We start from the raw sequence: 18,811 nt of genomic DNA, 5'->3' as shown, positions 1-18,811 counted from the left end.
AATAGCCTTTCAGGGCTTTTCAGCTCCCCTGTAATTGGAACCAAGAGTATTTAACCTAACGTGCACCGCACACAGCTGGAACTGTTTACAAATCATATAAAACATATTGCCTACAGCTCGCCGTTGCTCCAGATCAATCAGCTCTCTGATATTACTCCTCTGCTCCTTCAAACTCTGTGCCATCCTGAAGTCCTGATGAGTGAGTGAGTCCCCCTGAACCGAGCAGTAAAACTCACCATGTTCTCCTCTCTTTCTCTGTATTGGGTGTATCCAGGCATGTAAATTTTCTTAATTTTATTAAGTTATAAGGAGCCCGAGGTCAACATCACTTGATGTTGATTACATTTTTTTGCCCTAACATGATTTATTTTTACAAGCTTAATAATTTATTCACAAAAATTGCGTCTCACTTGAAGTAAAAAGCCAGTCACAATCAAATTTCTCCTCCAAAATATTTGCAGTTTCATCCTGTTTATTCCTGTCGCTGTTGGTGTGTAAAGGCCTTGATTTTATTTCAGAGTTTGATCTGGGTATGAATCAGTCAGTCAGCTATATATTTAACTATGCAGGATATCCACCGATCCCATCCACCCTCATACACACCATCTGACTCTGTGTTTGTGTGTGTCAGCAGTGACTCGACTGTGGATTGATCTCTGGTTTGAGGTCTTAATCAGGTTAAGCTGTTTACACAAACCTTTGATTTTCTGCGATTGAGCTTCAGTGTTGCCATGGTTACACTCCTCCCTCCTCTTTGTCTCACTTCTAACAGACCAAAGAACGAACATTTCACATTAGAAACTGTACCCTGTGAGGATGCTCGCTTCACATAACTGCTGTGATCACTTACGTGTAAACAAACAAACAAACAGACAGACAACAAGTTTTGGAGCCTCCAGTCTAGAAAAAAAAATCTACCTATCTTTCTATCTATATGATAATTTGACAATTATAATTTAGAGGAGGCAAAATTGGAAGTCAGGGTGCACGTGAATGCAGCATGAGTTGACGTGGTCCTAGATATTAAAATATTAAATATCAAAAAACATAAATTTACATATGTAATTTAATGATATATGCTGGCTACATATTAGGCTTAGAAATGAGATTATAGGGTGCTGCAGGGGTTAGCACTTTCACAAGAAGACAGTGAGAAGGTCATGGCTTTGAATCCCAGTTGGGACACGGCCATTGTGAGAGGAGGTTGCATGTTCCTGTGCCTGTGTAGGTTTCCCCCACTATAGAAAACATGTATAGTATATTAGGCCAGTTCTCCAGGCAGTACCCCTGATCAAGGTGCTGGCTTAGAACTGCAGTTGGTCCTTGGGTTTTGCAAAGTGCCCACTGCCCACTGCTTGACTGTATAATTGTACTCTGTGTGATCGTAATAAAAAAGAGAGAAAGAAAATATATTTGTAGAAATGTCTGAAGATTTGGAAATAAAAGTTATTTCTAATGCCACCTTTAGATGTTTCTATACAGTGCCACAATAATTTTTTTTCTAAGCAAATATTTATTTATGTGATTGTTTGCGATTAAATGTGCATATACAGGCCTATTTCTGCAGTCATAAACATTCATAAATACTTAATCCAGGAGTGGCTCTAGAAAAATATTCATGAGGTGGCAAGAGGATGGCATGCAGTCTTTAAGAGATGGCTGTAATGAAGTGTCATTCCAGGAACGGTGCTAGAAATGGCACCAGAACCGGAGTCGGAAGGGTGATCAGTGGAACGGGACTCCCAGTACACACGGCTGAACCTTTGCTGAATACAGCCGCCGAGACCCACCGAGGCCAGTTTGTCGACGGCAGTCCATTTTACTTCATGGCTGTTTAACAGTCTATTAACCTTTAAATTTACTTTATTAGTTCTTGGGTACAGCCAGCCCCTAGATGAAAACACTAATGACCCAGTTTTTTTATTGTTAAGGCTGCATTAAAGGAGCAATATGTAGCTGTTGCGCACGCAGAAAAGATTACTGCAGTGAGTAGGAACTATAGACTGTGTCTTAAATAAGCTGCAATCCTATTTAATACAATCTAAGGTTGAGGCGAGTTGTTCCCTGTCGTCTGCTCCTCCCCAGACGTGGAAGAGACAGGCAGAAAACTGGAGCTCAGGATGCGCGCAACCTCGTAAACGGACAATAACACGCGACAACGACTCCTACACTGTAAGCTGATCATCTGTTTATAACTGTCAGTTGTCTGTCAATATAAAGTTAAGACTGTTGTCCTGAAAACAAAAGTCCACTGCTCTGAAAATACACAATCTGGATGATCTGTCTCACTGCCTGCCAAACTCCATTAACATTTTGCTCAGTTTAACAGTTCTAAATATTTATGCTTTATACAAGATTATTTATTATATCTCACGTCTCATAAACAGACACTTACTCATTTGGAGAAAATTAAGCATTAATTTGAACTCTGATTTTCCTGTCATTCCTGTCGTTATTCCTGTCCAAAATGGACATTTCAAAGGGAGACACCAATGAGTATTCCAACTAAACATCTCGTGGTATGTTTATTATTTGTTACGCTGCCTGGACAAAAAAAAAAAAAAAGTCACACACTCTAATATTTCATTGGACCGCCTTTAGCTTTGATTACAACATACATTCACCATGACATCGTTTCGATAAGCTTCTGCAATTTATCAACAATTTGCTTCTGTCCAGAGTTGCATTAATTTTTCACCAGGATCTTGTATTGATGATGGGGGAGTCGGACCGCTGTGTGAAGTCTTCTCCAGCACATCCGAAAGATTCTCAGTGGCGTTCAGGTCTGGACAATCCATGTGTGAAAATGATGTTTCCCTGAACCACTCTTTCACAATTTCAGCCTGATGAATCCTGACATTGTCATCTGGGAATATGTCTGTGTCATCAGGGAAGAAAAAAAATCCATTGATGTGAAAACCTGCTCATTCAGTATATTCAGGTAGTGAGCTGACCTCTTTTTTTTTGGGGGGGGCTCATAACATTGCTGAACCTCAAACTGAGCAACTGAAGCAACCCCACATCATAACACTGCCCCCCCACAGGCTTGGCACTAGGCATGATGGGAGCATCACTTCATTCGCCTGGACTCATCAGACCACATGACCTTTTTCCATCGCTCCAGAGTCCAATCTTTATGCTCCCTGGCAAATTGAAGCCTTTTTTCTGATTAATCTCACTGATAAGTGGTTTTCTTAAGGCTACACAGCTGTTTAGTCCCAATCCCTCGAGTTCTCTTCACATTTTGTGTGGAAATGCACTTTTAAACATAGCAGTGAGGTCTTCTGTTGATTTTTTTACAATTTGATTTCACCAAATGTTTCAGTGATCTCTGATCACGATCATTCAAGATTTCTTTCGGACCACATTTCTTCCTGGAAGATGATGTTTCACCACAGGTTTTAATAATGTGTTGGACAGTTCTTAACCCAGTTTTAGTTGTTTCATCAGTCTCCTTAGTTGTTCAGTTAGGGTTCAATTACTTGTTACCAGCTGAAACTATTAAACTATTAATCACTGCAGTAATTATCCAGTGGAAGGATCTTACCTGTTTGCTTAGTTTAATCCAGATGGTAACTTTTTTTTTGGCCAGGCAGTGTACATTACAGATTTCACATTGAATGAATTTGTGGCCATTTGGGGGCAGTGGAACAAGCTGTAAAGAAAACAACAACAACACACTGTCTCCTTATAAAGTTGGTGAAGCTTCTCACTCACTGAAACACCCAGTAGACACATTTAGCAGCCAACATGAGGGTTTGTCTGGAGTTGTGTTTCTGTCAAGCTGATGGCTAAGAACAAGCAGCTGTTATTCTACCAGTAAATACTAAATACAGTCTAAAACTGAAAATTAACAAGGTGCTTTATTGTGCATAACTAAGTTTCAGTAGGAGGTTAAACTATATACCAAAAAGTCAATAAATAAAGAAGTTAATGTTCTTGGGACTCACCAAACAAAATGTAATATTGTATGCTCTTTTGGTTTTTGTCACTTTTACATTAAATTTTATTTAAAACAATGAATATTAATGAAGACTTTTTTGGTCTAAAGTACATATTATACCAAAAAACAAAAGCTGTCTCTATCTGTCTCTGTCCTTGAAGCAGGGAGGACGAAGTCCCAGATTGAAATCTTAGATTAACATTTTTAATTAACAGTTGTGTAATGTGTTGATCTTGACTGGCACAAGGTGACTGCAGGTTTTTCTCGTCCTCCAGGGCAACATGACCTTCCCGTGCTCGCAGCCCCAGCTGCCGGCCTGTGCCTCCACGAGCTCCGGCAGCAGCTTCCTGTCGCTGCCGGCGGCTGCACCGTCCTTCGTAGGGGGGCGGGGTGGGTTTCTGTTTGCTTCCAGTTCAGGACACGAAACACTGAAGGGCTGCTCTCCGCATGGCTGAGCCGAGAGCCCCAGACACTCCTGACCCTCCACAGCTTGGGACCGCAGAGATCAGAGACCTCGGCTGTTCAGGACACAGCCCGCACATCCCTCACTGCAGAGAGGAACATTAACTCACAGAGCGAATATTTTTCTGAGAACACATTCTCACAAACCTACGGCTGATGCAGACATGACTGGAGGAAAGACTGAAGTAAACATCTGCATTTTAATTTGGTTAAAAGCTTTTGATTCATTGACTCTGAGAATCTGTCCTACCCCAACCACCTGTGGCCTGCAGTTAATCTTCATTTTTCTAAATGTCCAGTTAGATAAGGTCACTGCTGTGTTCTGCAGAATTTTGTTATTTTAACACTGAGTAAAAATTCTGGAAAAGTATTGGCTAAAGGAATCAGACGGTGGATTTACTGTGTGCTAATCTCAAAGAAGTGTACAGTAAAGTTTGTGAGGGTCTTGGTGTGACGTGTTAGATGCCTCTCACAGCTGGTCAGGGTTGGTAACAGTGCAGGTTTATTCCATCTGCTTATCTTATCTACTTATTTAGATTTTCACATTTTACGTTTCAAAATGAAACCAAGTTCCATCTCTGTACAGAACATTCTGACAGTGATCACATAGAGGATTTTAATTCATCACTCTGTAGCGCTTGTTTTCACCCAGGATTTCTAGCTTCTCTCCTGGTACCTTATCTGTCTTTCAGCCTAACAGTTGTGCTACTTGTGGTATGAATAAAGCGTGTCCCAAACAACAGAAGCACAGGAAGAACTTGCAAAATTGCAGACTGCTAGCTAAATTGAGCAAACTGATCAAGAACTAAACAGAAGAATAGCAAATAAGAGTAGAAGATCAAACGTGAGCTGCTCTTGTGGCTTCCTCCCTGCAAATACCATGCTGTCTCCAAAAAATGCTGCAGGAGTCCTAAAACCCATAAATGAGTCTCTCAAAATCAACAGCCAGGCCTCTTTTCTCTGAGTGCTCCATGTTGTTTCAGCATCTGTTTCGAAAACGTCTAGTTGAAAATCTCTTTCCACACAGGTGCTCAATGAGGATGTTAAAATAAATAGCAGCAATGAATGACTAGCAGCAGTTTTTGTCAAAGACAGGTTGACAGTGAAGCAGCGGTTTTCAGTGAGAGTTTAGCAGATTTAAAGCATCAGGGAAAAAAGCTGTTCCTCATCCTGGTGGATCTGACCTTGATCCTGCGTAGCTTCCTGCCTGACAGGAGTGGGGCAAACAGGCCATTTGCAGTACAAACATTTTCTCCTGCGAGGACTGTCACCTTCCAAAAGTTTGAACAAATTTGACAAGAAGCACTATTTGTTCGAATGAATTCAAATGCTGATTCACCTGTTGCACTCCTGACATTAGTAGCAGGTGAATCTGCAGATTTGTTGTCATCGTAGATTAACAGCTTGATCACACTACATGCTTGAGCGGCGCGTGACGGCAGCATCACTGAACTGTTGCAGGTCACACACGCTGTGGAGTCCACAGAGGCTGCGTTTCTGCTGTGAGGCAGCTGCTGAAAGCCCCTCTCTTTCTACATCGACTTTGCAGAAGAGTTTGGAAGAGAAGGAAAGGGCGGTTTTCTGTTCAGAGAGGGACGGATGAACAGAGGGAGAAGAGAAAAGAGAGAAAGAAAAACACACTGCCCTACATTTTTTTCATGTCTGTGACTTATTGTATAGATGTAGACAATGAAACTGTAGTGAGAGGTGGCCTGTTGCTCATATAATGTCGATATGAATGTCAAAAGATAATTTTTAACATGTATTTTTGCAGAGAACCGTACGTGTCGCGCGGAATAAATAGGCAAGCCTCCAGACCTCTAGATGAAGTGTGTAGTGTGAACCAGCCGTAAGACAGCTGATATGTACAAAGTCAACAGTCAGCTTTGTTAGTTACTTGGCCCAAAATACTTCCACACACTTTTTCTCAGATGCTTTTTCCCTCTAGTGTCCCCCATTTTTGTAGCAAACAATATTACTTGCCACTGACACATATATGTAGATGCCTCATTGCCCGCTTCGGTTTGTTTCTGTGTTACGTCAACATTTCTGCCATTTTCATTAGGTCAAGACTGACCTGTGAACCAACTCGAAAACAAGGGAGCTGCGATTTTTCTGGAAAAAAAAAAAACACAGCTTGTCAGTGGGCCGCTGCATCCTCAGTCCAGTCAACATGTTTAATAGTTTGCAGCCATAGACACCACTGATTACTCTGAAACGGTTGTGATCCCGTCAGAATTCAGTGGAATATCGATTCTGACGCATCGCACACATGACAAACATACAATTTGGTGATTTTGGTGCTGGTAAAACATTTAAGTCAACATTTGCAGCTTGATAACTGGTGTGGATGACTGGAGGAGACCGCAACTTCTGCTGCCGAAGTGCATGCACCGATTTCCGATGACGTCAGCTGTGAAAGGGTCTACAGACATATCTGGCAACTGCTTTGAGTGTTCCCCATTTCTGCAGCGTCACGTTGTGTCTGTCACTCTAGGTGGCTGCTGGTTGGGTCTAGAAGGGAACCCCAAATTTCCAAGACTCTGGGGATCTGGGGTTCCCTTCTAGACACCATGTTTGCTGTTACTTGCTAATTGTGACAGCACAAATAATTGGATTGACAGCAGCCCTCAGTAACTGGTGAAGGTTCCTTTTATTAACATTATTCAATTGTTTTATAGTATTTAGACGCTGCAGGGAGACGCCACCACAGAAATGGCAGCTTGTTAACTTCCAATACTTCACTGGATTCGTCTAGAGTCAGCAAGGCATGCAATGTCAACAAATTTTTTAGAGCGCCCTCTGCTGGATGTTCTGTTTATAGACTGTAAATTTTGGATCTAAACAGGGTGTTACAGTTCAAATATGAACTTTTGCACATCAAATGAAAGGTGGTAGCCCCACCTCCTGCAGCTCTTAGCCTAAAGGAGGGAAGTAAAGATGTAAAGGAGGTAAAATCTGTTTGCATAACATTCATATTGATTTATCAACGATTTATCAATTGAAGCCTAACTCCAGACTCATTGAAAATTCTAGGCCATTCCCTGGATTTCCACTGACCCTGAAACTGTCCCTGATGAAGACATAAATGAGTTGTGGTCATATGTGCACAAACATCAGTATTGATGTTCTGTCTGTTGCCCACAGCTGTTCTATTATACATAGTAGTCTCTGAGTTTATTAAATATCTTTAGTGTCACACGGCAGCAGGAACGATACGTGCATCTCAAAAGTGCGAGCAGAGCTAAACACAATTCTATGCATGTGGCACAGCAGCTGTAACTTCATCCATTATTTATAATCATTAATTATCTCAACATGGCAGCAGTATAAGTCAGCATCTAACAGTAATAGTGTTTTTCTGCACATCAAACAGATGCCATAACACAGAGATTCTAAGTTTATCACATCAAATTATTTGGAATAAAGCAGCTGTCTTCAAGATGAGTCCTTCTTATTGCACTATAACGCAGCTGTTTCCTTGTTGGAACCCAATAATTATATTATTGTTAAATTACTACATTCAACAATTTAAAAAAAACAGGGAAATGTATCTAATTCTAAAATACATTTACCTGCAATAGCATCTGTTTATTTGGTAGGTTTAGAGATACTGGTCTCTGACATTTCTGCTTCCAACTTTTAAAACAAATGAAGTGAACAAAATTGAATTTGTGGTCCTCACAGCATTAAAAAACGCATTAACAATTCAACATCTCTTTTCAGAGTGCCCAGATACAGAAAGGGGGGATATATAAACCACAGAATGAATAATAATATAATAATTAACTTTATTTTACAACACCGTTCTTACAGGAAACGCAGCTCGAAGCATTTTCTAGCATCTATCCATGCAAATGTTGGATTTATTTGTCAGGTTGTGAGATATCTCTCACTGCAATTTCTGCTTCCTTTTAAAACAAATGAAGTGAACAAAATTGAATTTGTGGTGCTCACACAATTAAAAAAAAAAAAAAGCATTAACAATTCAACAGCAACATCCCTTCCAGAGTGGCAAATACAGAGGAGGTGAATAGAAAATCCACTGATTTAAATAATAATATAATATGATAATAAAATGTTCTTTACAGCACCTTTCATGCAAGAAATGTAGCTCAAGTGCTTCACATAAAGACACAGACTCAACGTAAAAACAGGAAAAGGACACCATAATTCATGTAAAATAAGGAAAATAAAACCCACTTTAGTAAAAATAAGAAATAAAAAAAGGATGACAATACGATGCAAAGTCCTGCAAAATACAGCATTTATAAGAAGTGCTGCGTTGCATGCGTACATGTTTTACAGGTAACATGTAATAGCCTATGCAGAAGCCATAAGCACTCCACTCGCTGTTTCATGGGAATTGTGGGATCATAAATCATGAAATAATTAGAGTTATCTTCTTGGTCTTCACTCCTGGAAATACCCCACTGTCTCTTGGATGGACTGGACTTTTGATGGACCCAGACTAATCAGTTCCTGTGATAAGTTAAATAAGTCTGTCCCTGTCATTGGCTGACAGTCAGCATCCTCCTCCCTCCCCACTATCTTCATGTTACTGTTTCCAAAGTCAGGCTTTACAGGCTTTAATGTTCATAAAACAGCTTATTTTTCTTATACCAGCCATTTTTTCTTTATTCACAGTGTCTGAAACACTTCGACTCCTCTCCTGAAAAGTGCAGTCTATTCTGATTGGTCAGTTCCCTGCTCAGGGATGCAGGCACTACTGACTGTGATTGAGTAGGTGTTCAGTGGGTGGGACCATCACCTACTTAGAGGTTGTGCTAAGCCCTTTATGACATCACAAAGGGAGGCAAATCTTACTGGTGTTTGGAAAACACATTTCCTAAAAGTGGCAGCAAGCAAAAAAGAAAAAATATGGCAGTTTCTCATATTTTGAGTTCTTTAAAGACACTAGTGATGCATATTTTTGTTGAAAAACCATGAAAAAGTGTATTTTGCATAATACGTGTGAAGGAATTCCACCAGCTTTGGATCCAGTTGGGCAAATCACATTCATTTATTTAACAGGGGCAGTGGTTGACAAGTTGAGAAGGTTGAGAAGAGAAGTCTCCAGGCTGATCAAATATGGATCAAGATTCAGTTATTACATGACTAAAATGTTTGCAGAAATATATTTCAGTGTGCTGTTTAGTTGTAATGAGAGACTTTGGGCCTCATGTGAGAACATTTTCATATTCTTGTCTTAAATTTCTCTTACATTTTCATACGAAGGCCTCGTACGAAGACGCCACGCCAGATTCAACAAACACTCATAACTTCAGAAAACTGTGTAAATTTTCCACCTGTGCATATTTGACTGCACGTGCATGAGACTTGTAAAATAGCATCATTAATGCCCCAATGATACCATATATGGCTGCGCTTCCTGCTCCGTATGTCAGGAAGTGTTCATTCATGAAAATGGCATTAAAGAGAAAAAAGAAGAACTTAAAGAGTTTGGAGTTTGATGTCCCGCTGTCAGAGATCCATAAAGGAAGATCTGTCATTTCAACAGCGTCAGCAGTGGAATTAAAAGACCTGCTAAAGCGAAGAAATGGGAAAAGCGAGTGCTGTTAATACCGTGTTGCCTGAGGGTTGGACTGTCACTGAATTAAGAGGAAATGTCTCAATATGAAAATGACTTAAGAAAAAGAAAAAAAAAAGACTCGCCACAGTAAGGAGCGATCGATGACTGCAGCGAGAGGAGAGGGTTAAGGGGAAGTTTTCATCACGGAGACAGAAGACAGAATAAGTGAGGATGTTCACCTGGACAGAGACTTCATAAACCTGCATGAGAAGACATACGGCCAAAACACCTGACAGAAGGTAAAACGAGACGATTGAATGAATGATGAGAGGCTTCATATGTAAATTTACAATTATATTATAATTTGAAATGTGGTCAAACAGGATCTTGTCGACATAATTATGAAGTGTGATTTATTTTTCAAGCTTAAAATATCTTCAAACTAATCTAATATTCAGTCATTAGAGAAAAACTTTGGTTTGGATACCAGCTGACTGACTGCACATGACTCTACGACACGTCTGGACCACTCGGAAACTGTGTTTGTATCTGACAGAAAATTCAAAATACATTGCTACGATTGATTGTAGGTCACGGTTCGTTGCTCTTCCTGGTTGTAGGTCTATCCAACTGGGTTCAGATGCATTTTGATCTGTGAGTGTCGATAACACCTCTTGGAAATTAAAACGACGGAGAAGTTCTGAACTAATTCACATTTGCAAATGAGTCTGGTGATGGCAGGTTGAGATCTGTTTATTCAAGTAAAGAATTATAGAGCCACTTCCATCTTCCCTCCAAGAAAAATGTTTGTCTTTGTCCATTTTTACCTAAAATAGAAAGATGAATAATGCATGTCCATTGATGGGGTCATGTTTTGTTCTTTTTTTTCTCCTGGCTCATTGAGGTAGTTACTGTAGAGTGGAGTCAGTGAGCTCCTGCGAGACTGATCATATCCTGCTACGACGTCCAGATGTGACGAAGAACAAATGGAGGTCAGCCACCATCTGTTGCATGTTGGAGCTTTATCACTCAGTTTTTCTTTGTTTTCTTTCAGACAATTACTGTCTGGGAGCCAGTTTTTAATTGTAGTGGAAGGTAATTCTGGTTGCCTGGATGCTCGTCTCTCACCTCTCAAGCAGATGGCGAGCACAGAGGGGACTGTTGACAAACCGCAGACAGACGCAGCATGGATGCCCTTGACTGTCAAGGCCGCATTTCATTTTATTTCATTAAGCAAAGAAACAAAGACTTCTGAGTGTTTTGGTTTCACTCAGGAGAGAAGAACAGATAGCACTGAAAGGGACCAGAGATCACTCTGTTTTTACCTGATAAAAATGGTGCAAGGATATGAAATGGAAAAAAGACTTTTCTGCAGTCAGTATTATTGTCAGCTGCTACTCAACATGACAGACATGATAAATCTCAGCACTGGTTGCTTATTCATTGTTTTCCCACTAACAAGAATGTGTATTTTCAAAAGTCCATGTATTCCTGTGATCAAACTCTGATCAATAATTGATTTTTGGTCATGCTAGAGTCATGGCTCTATAGGGATGGATATGCTGGTCGGTCGCTGTGAATGACCCCTCTGACATACATGTAGTCATTTGAACCATTGTTAAAATAAAATATCATCAGTGCAGGTTAAAGTGTATTTTGAGCAGTTTTGATTTTTTTTAATTAAGCTTGGAAAATATACTTTTACATATATTAAACCTTATAACAGTCCAACCTCACAGTGATTTAATTTTTTATTACTTATTTTATTTTATTGCAGAAGACTTAAATATTTTAAACGGCATCAGATACACAAAAAGTAATAGTGTTATAATAAAAACTTTTAGGAAATGTTTAACTTTCTTGTTAAGTAGAAAGTTATTTGATTTTGATTTGTGTTTAGCTGTATAATTAAAAAATGTACATGTACATGTACAATGTGTTCCATGAATTTGTTTGTTGACATAAACTCATTTTATAAATGCTCATATATTTAATGAATGTAACAAAAAAAAAAACTATCTCTGTGATGGAGGTGATGGCCAGCTGGCAGAGTTGATGTCACATACAGGCGTAAACTTTTGACTGCGCGGCCCAACGTTTAACAGTAATTTATTTTATTTATTTTTTTATTAAATTGAATATTTGTGTAGGTGTTACATTTAAAAGGAATAGTTCACCCAAAAATGAAAATTCAGTCATCCTCTTGTTGATTGAAGGTCAGGTTTATTTTGTTAGTCAGCAAAACTCTGCTGGAGTTTCACATGAAAATAGTGTTGAAGAATCTCCCAAACAATGGAAGTGAATGGTGACCAGATTTCAAATGGAAAAAACAACAGCAAAAAAATAAATAAATAAATAAAACATTTAGTGCCTCCATACTGCTTGTCAGGCATAATCCAGTCTCCTGAAGTCCCAACATGCCGTTTGCACACCGTCACAACACACACACAGTTCAGACAGTGTGCATGTGAACGGAGCTCCAAGCTAAAGATACACAGTGAAAATTCAGGCTGGAAACATGAAAATAGAAATATCAACTTTTAGTCAACTTGGCATGTGAGGGCTTTAGAAGACTTGGATTACACCAGACGAGCAGTATGGAGGCATTTAAAGTTTTAATTCTGTTGTTTTTTTTTTTTATGTTTGAAAACTGGTCACCATTCTCTTAAACTGTTGAGATTCTGCAACACTGTTTTCCTGTGAAACTCCAGCAGTGTTTTGTGGACTAAACAAAACTAAACCGAACCTTCAATCAGCATGGGGGTGAGTAGATAATGACTGAGTTTTCATTTTTGGTTGAACTATCCCTTTATGTTGAAAGCAACAGCTTTTCAACTCTCCCCTTTGTGTTTCTGAGTTGCATTCTTGTTTGTGCTCCAATTCCATTACACCAGGAAACAGCATTTCCTCAGTCGAGCTCCGTGGAGAAATGATCAACAACGCTTTGGGAATAAGAGAGAAGAAAGAAGCACGCTCACTGAGGAGGTTAATTGAAAGCTACTGTAATGATGTGCGTTGCGTAGTAATGACATAGTTTGAGTAACGTTATTATTCCACACAAACAAGTAACTATAGCCGGGGTTTGGTGTCAAGAGGGCGGAGGGGGAGTAACGTTTGAAGAAAACATGAGGAGAAAAAGCATGAAATAAAGAAATTAAAGAGTAGATTAAGTTTATTCTGGACATAGAGAACAATTACAGAATATTCTGACCAATATCAGAAAAATATTTAATAGAATTTGTACTTTTTATAGCAGACAAAAGGTGTTACAACTGCATGGCTGCAACCACAACCACCTACATTAAATCAGCAGAGAAAGATGTTTAAAAAGGAGTATTACATGGAATCACTAACCTTCACTTAAAAACAGATGTCTTTGTGGCAAAACGGAGGCCTATGAAAATTTATCTCTTAAGTATAAATGTGCCTTTCTTACTTATCTGAGAATCTGAGTGTGAAAATGAGGATTTAAACTAATGCTTTATTTATTAAATTAATATTTGGAGGATGTTTGAATAAAATGTCATTGGTGGATAAAATTGTACTTTATCAATGCAGTTTTGTTAATTTGTATTATGATGTTTTTTTGTTCTTTGTTATATTGTATTCCTTTGTTTTGTCTACTTGCTTGACTTGACTATTTGCTGATAACATTTGAATGCTTTCTTCTTCTTCTTCTTCTTCTTCTTCTTCTTCTTTTTAATGTTTTTTCTCTGATATTGTCTATGTTCTTGATATTATTCTGTAAAGAAAAAGCAATAAATACACAATTCAAAAAAGAAAGAAAGAAAAATTTGTTCATTAATTTAGCCTATAATGGAGACATAACTTTCTCGAGAAAAATATGTGGCAGGCAGATTTGCATAATGAAAGCGAGGCTTATAGGGAATCAATCTAAACGTGACTAGCTTCCTTATTTTATAGCAAAACAAATGACACCAAAAAGCTGTTTATTCCCACTTAACATTCCACCCAATTCATTCAGTACAACGATGGAGACGATGATATTATTTTATTGATTTGGCAGTTGTGGCACATGCAGATGCTGCAGTCGGCAGTGCCTTCAAATTTTGCTTCATGTAAGGGATAATGTCCCCAGGGTGTCCATTATCAGGAATTAATGGAAGACAGGGAGCCTAGAGCCACTTATTAAACCTGTCCTCTGCAGATGAAGAGCACACAATGAATCCTGCTGCCAAACCTCCATCATGTCTGACAATAATAGATCCACCTAATGTCTTCTCTATAGGCCTGAGTCATCCACGGCGCTGGAAGAAAACTCAAAGTGAAAATTAAAAACAGCAGGAATCTTCCAGCTGCAGTTATAGTGAATCAATGATTGCTTGATGGAAAATGGTCATTTAGTGTCCAGAGACCCGTGGAAACATAACTCTGAGTTACAGGACATGAAAAGAGTTGGTCATGTAATATGTATGTTTAATTATGTAGAGCCTGTGTTTGACAATGTTGCATTTTTCTTGGCTATGGTCCCCGGGGGTTGGCGATGTGGGACCAGTAGTGACTTCATTATTTGCTTTGCTGGTGAAGTATTCCTCTGTTTATTTCTCTAGTGGCACAAGACTATTGTAGGCAATGCTGCAAATCAATGATCAGGACTGTTTTATGGAAACAACGGAAATAATTGTGTTTGTGTGTTTGTGCTGCTGCTTTTCTGCAACCCTGTTTTTTTTTTTTTGTTTTTTTTTTTTGTATCAGCTGGAGTCATATCATCAAATGTTCACTGGTTTGAGCTTCTCAAAAGTAAATATTATTTATAATTATTAGCAGTATAATGTTTATCCTATGGTGCTGGAAAGGAGACTATAATTGATTGTCAAACCCTGGATTTAAAAGGAGCAATGCAGCTTCCGTCCTGGCCATAGAACAATGGACCAGCTCTTTACCCATGCAGGGTAGCTGATGATGTCATGGGACTTTAACCATCCAGGCCGCTTGTGTTTTGTGGACTTATGAGCCATCTTGTCCTTGTATAACCAAAGTGAGAGCTGTGTATCTATGCTTAGCACAAAGTTGAACACGTTTCCAGCTGATCCTGTTTGTGACGTTCATGGACAGGATCTTTGGCATCTTTGTTTTTTGCACATGATGAGGTTCTGTTGGCTTCCTTGTTGGATCCTGACCTGCAGTACAAACCCTGGCAGTTTGCAGCTGAGTTTGAAGCGTTTGGATGAGAGTCAGTACCTCTGAGACTGAGGCCATGGTTCTCTGCTGGAAAATATTAGATTGCTCCGTCCAGGTGTGACTTCCTGTCCCAAGTGAAGGAGTGTCTGTATTTATATATAGTTTATATCAGGATATTGTTTATTAGACAGTAAAATGAAGCCTGAGATGGACATGTGAGTTGGTGCAACATCAGTAGTATTGCAGGCGTCACATTAGACCAATAGTGGTGAAGAGGAGGTTTTATTTACCAGTCAATTATGTTCGAACCCTCACCTGTGGTCATGAGTTCTGAGTTGTGACTTAACAAATGAGACTGTAGATACAAGCAGCCAAAATGAGTTTCCTCAGCAGGGTGTCTGGGCTCTGCCTTACCTGTTGATTCCACTGGGCGCAGCACATTTGCACCATGGTTTTGATTCATCCTCCACATGGCTACATGTCCTACTGGCACCATTTCAAAAGTGTTTTGCCTGACTGGCAATGTTTACGTTCTTATATTTTGTTGGTTTAGTCCTTTTTCCTTAATTTTTGAGCTTCTACCGTAGATAAGTAGGCTAAGAAGTTAAATAGTTTCTCTTGGTCTGCTCATGAGTCTGCACAGGGTTTTTTATTATGAAAACTGACCAGACTCTCCGGGGTCTTCCTGTGTCTGACTTCCTGCCTGCTCGATATGCTCTATGTAGATTGACATGACATCTGTCAAAAATACGCTTGTGCATATTTGAAGCAGAGCAGAGAGAAGTTTCTGGGACACGCTGCAGCGCTGCTGGTGGAATCATAAGCACTGTGTTGAATGGCAATGATCAGGTCCGGTGGACATGGCACAGCCTAACGCAACGCAGCCGTGCCCTGTGGAATCAAGCTGTTAGAGATAGAGTGAGAGGCTTGGACATCTGGAGTGAGCTCAGAGGACAGCTACTACTTATTTACATCGAAAGGAGTCAGCTGAGGTTATTAAGATGCCTCCTGGGTGCCTTCCTTTGGAGGCTTTTGAAGCCTTCCTTAGGGGACCCTGGGGTCGATCCAGAACTCTCCGGAGGGACTACATATCTCATCTGGTCTGAGAACACCTTGGGAGTGTTGTAGAAGAGACAGACGTCTGGAAAGCCCTAGGCAGAACAAAATGGATGGATGGATGGGAAATGAGTGACTTTCTTTCACATTAGTGAACCAAATGACTTCTCTTCGTCAACAAACGAGAAAAGTATTTTGGCACATGGACCTCATTCCACCATGTTTCCAGCATGAATCCTGCCATGAAATTACCAAAAGTCTACATGCAACACTGACTGCACAGTGGTCAACGCAGTCCCTAAAATAAAACTGCAGATTTGTGATGTTGGAAAGAGAAAAATGTCTCTCAGTTATCTGCATCCTCCAGGCCCCATTCCCTCCCCAGCCAGACTTCTCATTTTTAGATTTTGTTCGGCACTGAGGCGGGGACAGCAGGCTCCATCGTTTACTGCTCAGCTGGAGAGGTTGGTTATTACAGGCATTGTGCTCCATTAGCCACAGAAACAGCTGAACCTGCACTTCATGCATCCAGACACCAATGGCTTCAGTTTAAAGTGGGAGGCACTAACTGTCTCGTGTTGTCATCTGAGATAATATCTTTTCTTACCGTTTAACCACCAAACCTCTCCACCGTTGTTGAGAAAGAGGTGTAATGTTTTATGTGTTCAGCAGGGTAGTTTCAGGGGATTCAAAGAAGCACTGCTGTGACTCTGAGTGCGGAACAGACATAATTAAGTCCCCACCTGACAGATTGTTGAGGAAACAATTGAATGTCATCACGGTTTTTCATGGCTGAGTGGAAACTTTGAATGGTCGTGTTGTCGCTGCAGCACTCACAAAAGCTGCTCTCCACTCCTCTGGCATCGATAAGATAAAGGACACAGAACAGAGCTGGAAATCTATAATTTAATGCCCTTTACTGAATGGCTGCTGCTGCTTTCCAAATATAAGAGGGTACTTCAACTGAAGTCCAGACCTTTTCACTGTGACTATTGAGGCTGGTCTCTGCAGAAAATGACTCAGATTTCTTAAAGCGTATCAACTGACACTTTTTGTATGAACTTAAAATGACTACTTCTTCAAGGTTAGGTCATGGTCATCACCATGGTTACAATAATAAACACATGGTTAAAGGAAGTACCCTACAGTGATGCCTGACGTACATGCCTCTACAAATGTAATTACAGATTGTGGCGACACGGACCAAGACAACTTTAATTGGTTCTGCTTGATGGCATTGCATTTCCTCCTATTCCAACTGCTCCCTGAAAGTGAACAAACATGGATCAAACTGAGGAGAGGTTAACCAAGGAAGTCCATAAATATGTACATTTGTAGGTCTCCTCAAGCTGACAGCTATTAGCTGCGACTCCAACATGATCCCAGATCCTCAGGTTCTAATCGCCATTATTAAAAGAACACAAAGAGGCATTCTGGCAGGATATTTGCAGAGAGATGCAGACACCCAGTCCTCAAGTATAAGGGCTGGGCTATACTCTCAAACAGACATGAACATGGAGTGCTGGGGACACCATGGACCGCAATTGGTTCTGGAGTCCACTTGGAGGATGCGTCCCACATGTGCAATAGATCGGTGTCTGCGGTGGCCACATGGACAAGTTTGCAGACAAATCAGAGCAAGTTGGGAGTATGTGGATGTCCACACACAGCCTACGCATACACCCCCTGATGTCAAAATTTGTTTCACACAGACATTCACATACTGGGAAAGTATAACACCAGCTCAAATGCTCTCAACACCATTGACCACCTCCATAGGCTGCAACAGAGGCTCTGCAGAAAGTCTACATACAACTATAAATCACCCAATAAGGTCCAGAAAAATCTGCAGTCATGGTTTAAAACACCAAGACTCCACTGGGCATGGCCTCATTGTGTTATGGCTGTGCCACAGTCATAGGAGCTGATCGCAGCCCTTCTACACAATGTTTTTGATTTCACCAGTGCATTCCAACTGCACCTCTTCGTTCTGCTCCATTGAAAATATGTGCAAATTCTTTTTTTTTTTTGACATTTCCATCTCAAGCTGTATAAAGCGGACTAAGTTGGGCAGGAAGGTCAGACACAGCAACAGCGTGGAGAATCTGTTCAAAATAAAAGCCCCCGTGCAGACTTGGAATCAGAAACAGACAAAAAAAGACACGTTAACTAGGTAGTTGTCTTACCCATGGTAGTAGCACAAATAGAAAAAAAATCTGAGTAAGCAAACCTAATCAGGTGGGCAAAACGGCATGTGCAAGACGGATCAAAGCCAGAAACCACAACCAAATCAGTGTTTTTCCAACTGGGGACATGGCTTTTGTCCCTAATTGCTTTAGTTGCCCCTAATAAGAGGTCTTAAGTCTAAAAATGTGTCTGAAAATAGCTGAAGTCGTCCCCACACATACTCACACGCAGTGTCACTGACTCACTCCCCAAAGTCCATGTGAGGATTTTGCTGAACAACGGAAAGAGCAGCATAAAAATACATTAAATGTCACGGTGGTGCTCTTGTTTTTTTTCAGTAGCCTTTTTTATCAGTAAAAATACAAGTTGAGTGTGAAGTGGTTTCTAACCACGTGATGCTCTGCTTCTATATTCTTTACAGTTTCACTAAAAACGTATTTCTGTCAATCTTTTCACATTCATTATTATTCACTGTTGATCCAGTTTTC

Source organism: Lutjanus erythropterus, chromosome 8 (assembly GCF_056507025.1).
Source record: "Lutjanus erythropterus isolate fLutEry1 chromosome 8, fLutEry1.hap2, whole genome shotgun sequence".
Lineage (NCBI taxonomy): Eukaryota > Metazoa > Chordata > Actinopteri > Lutjaniformes > Lutjanidae > Lutjanus > Lutjanus erythropterus.
Note: the sequence above shows the minus strand (reverse complement) of the source record.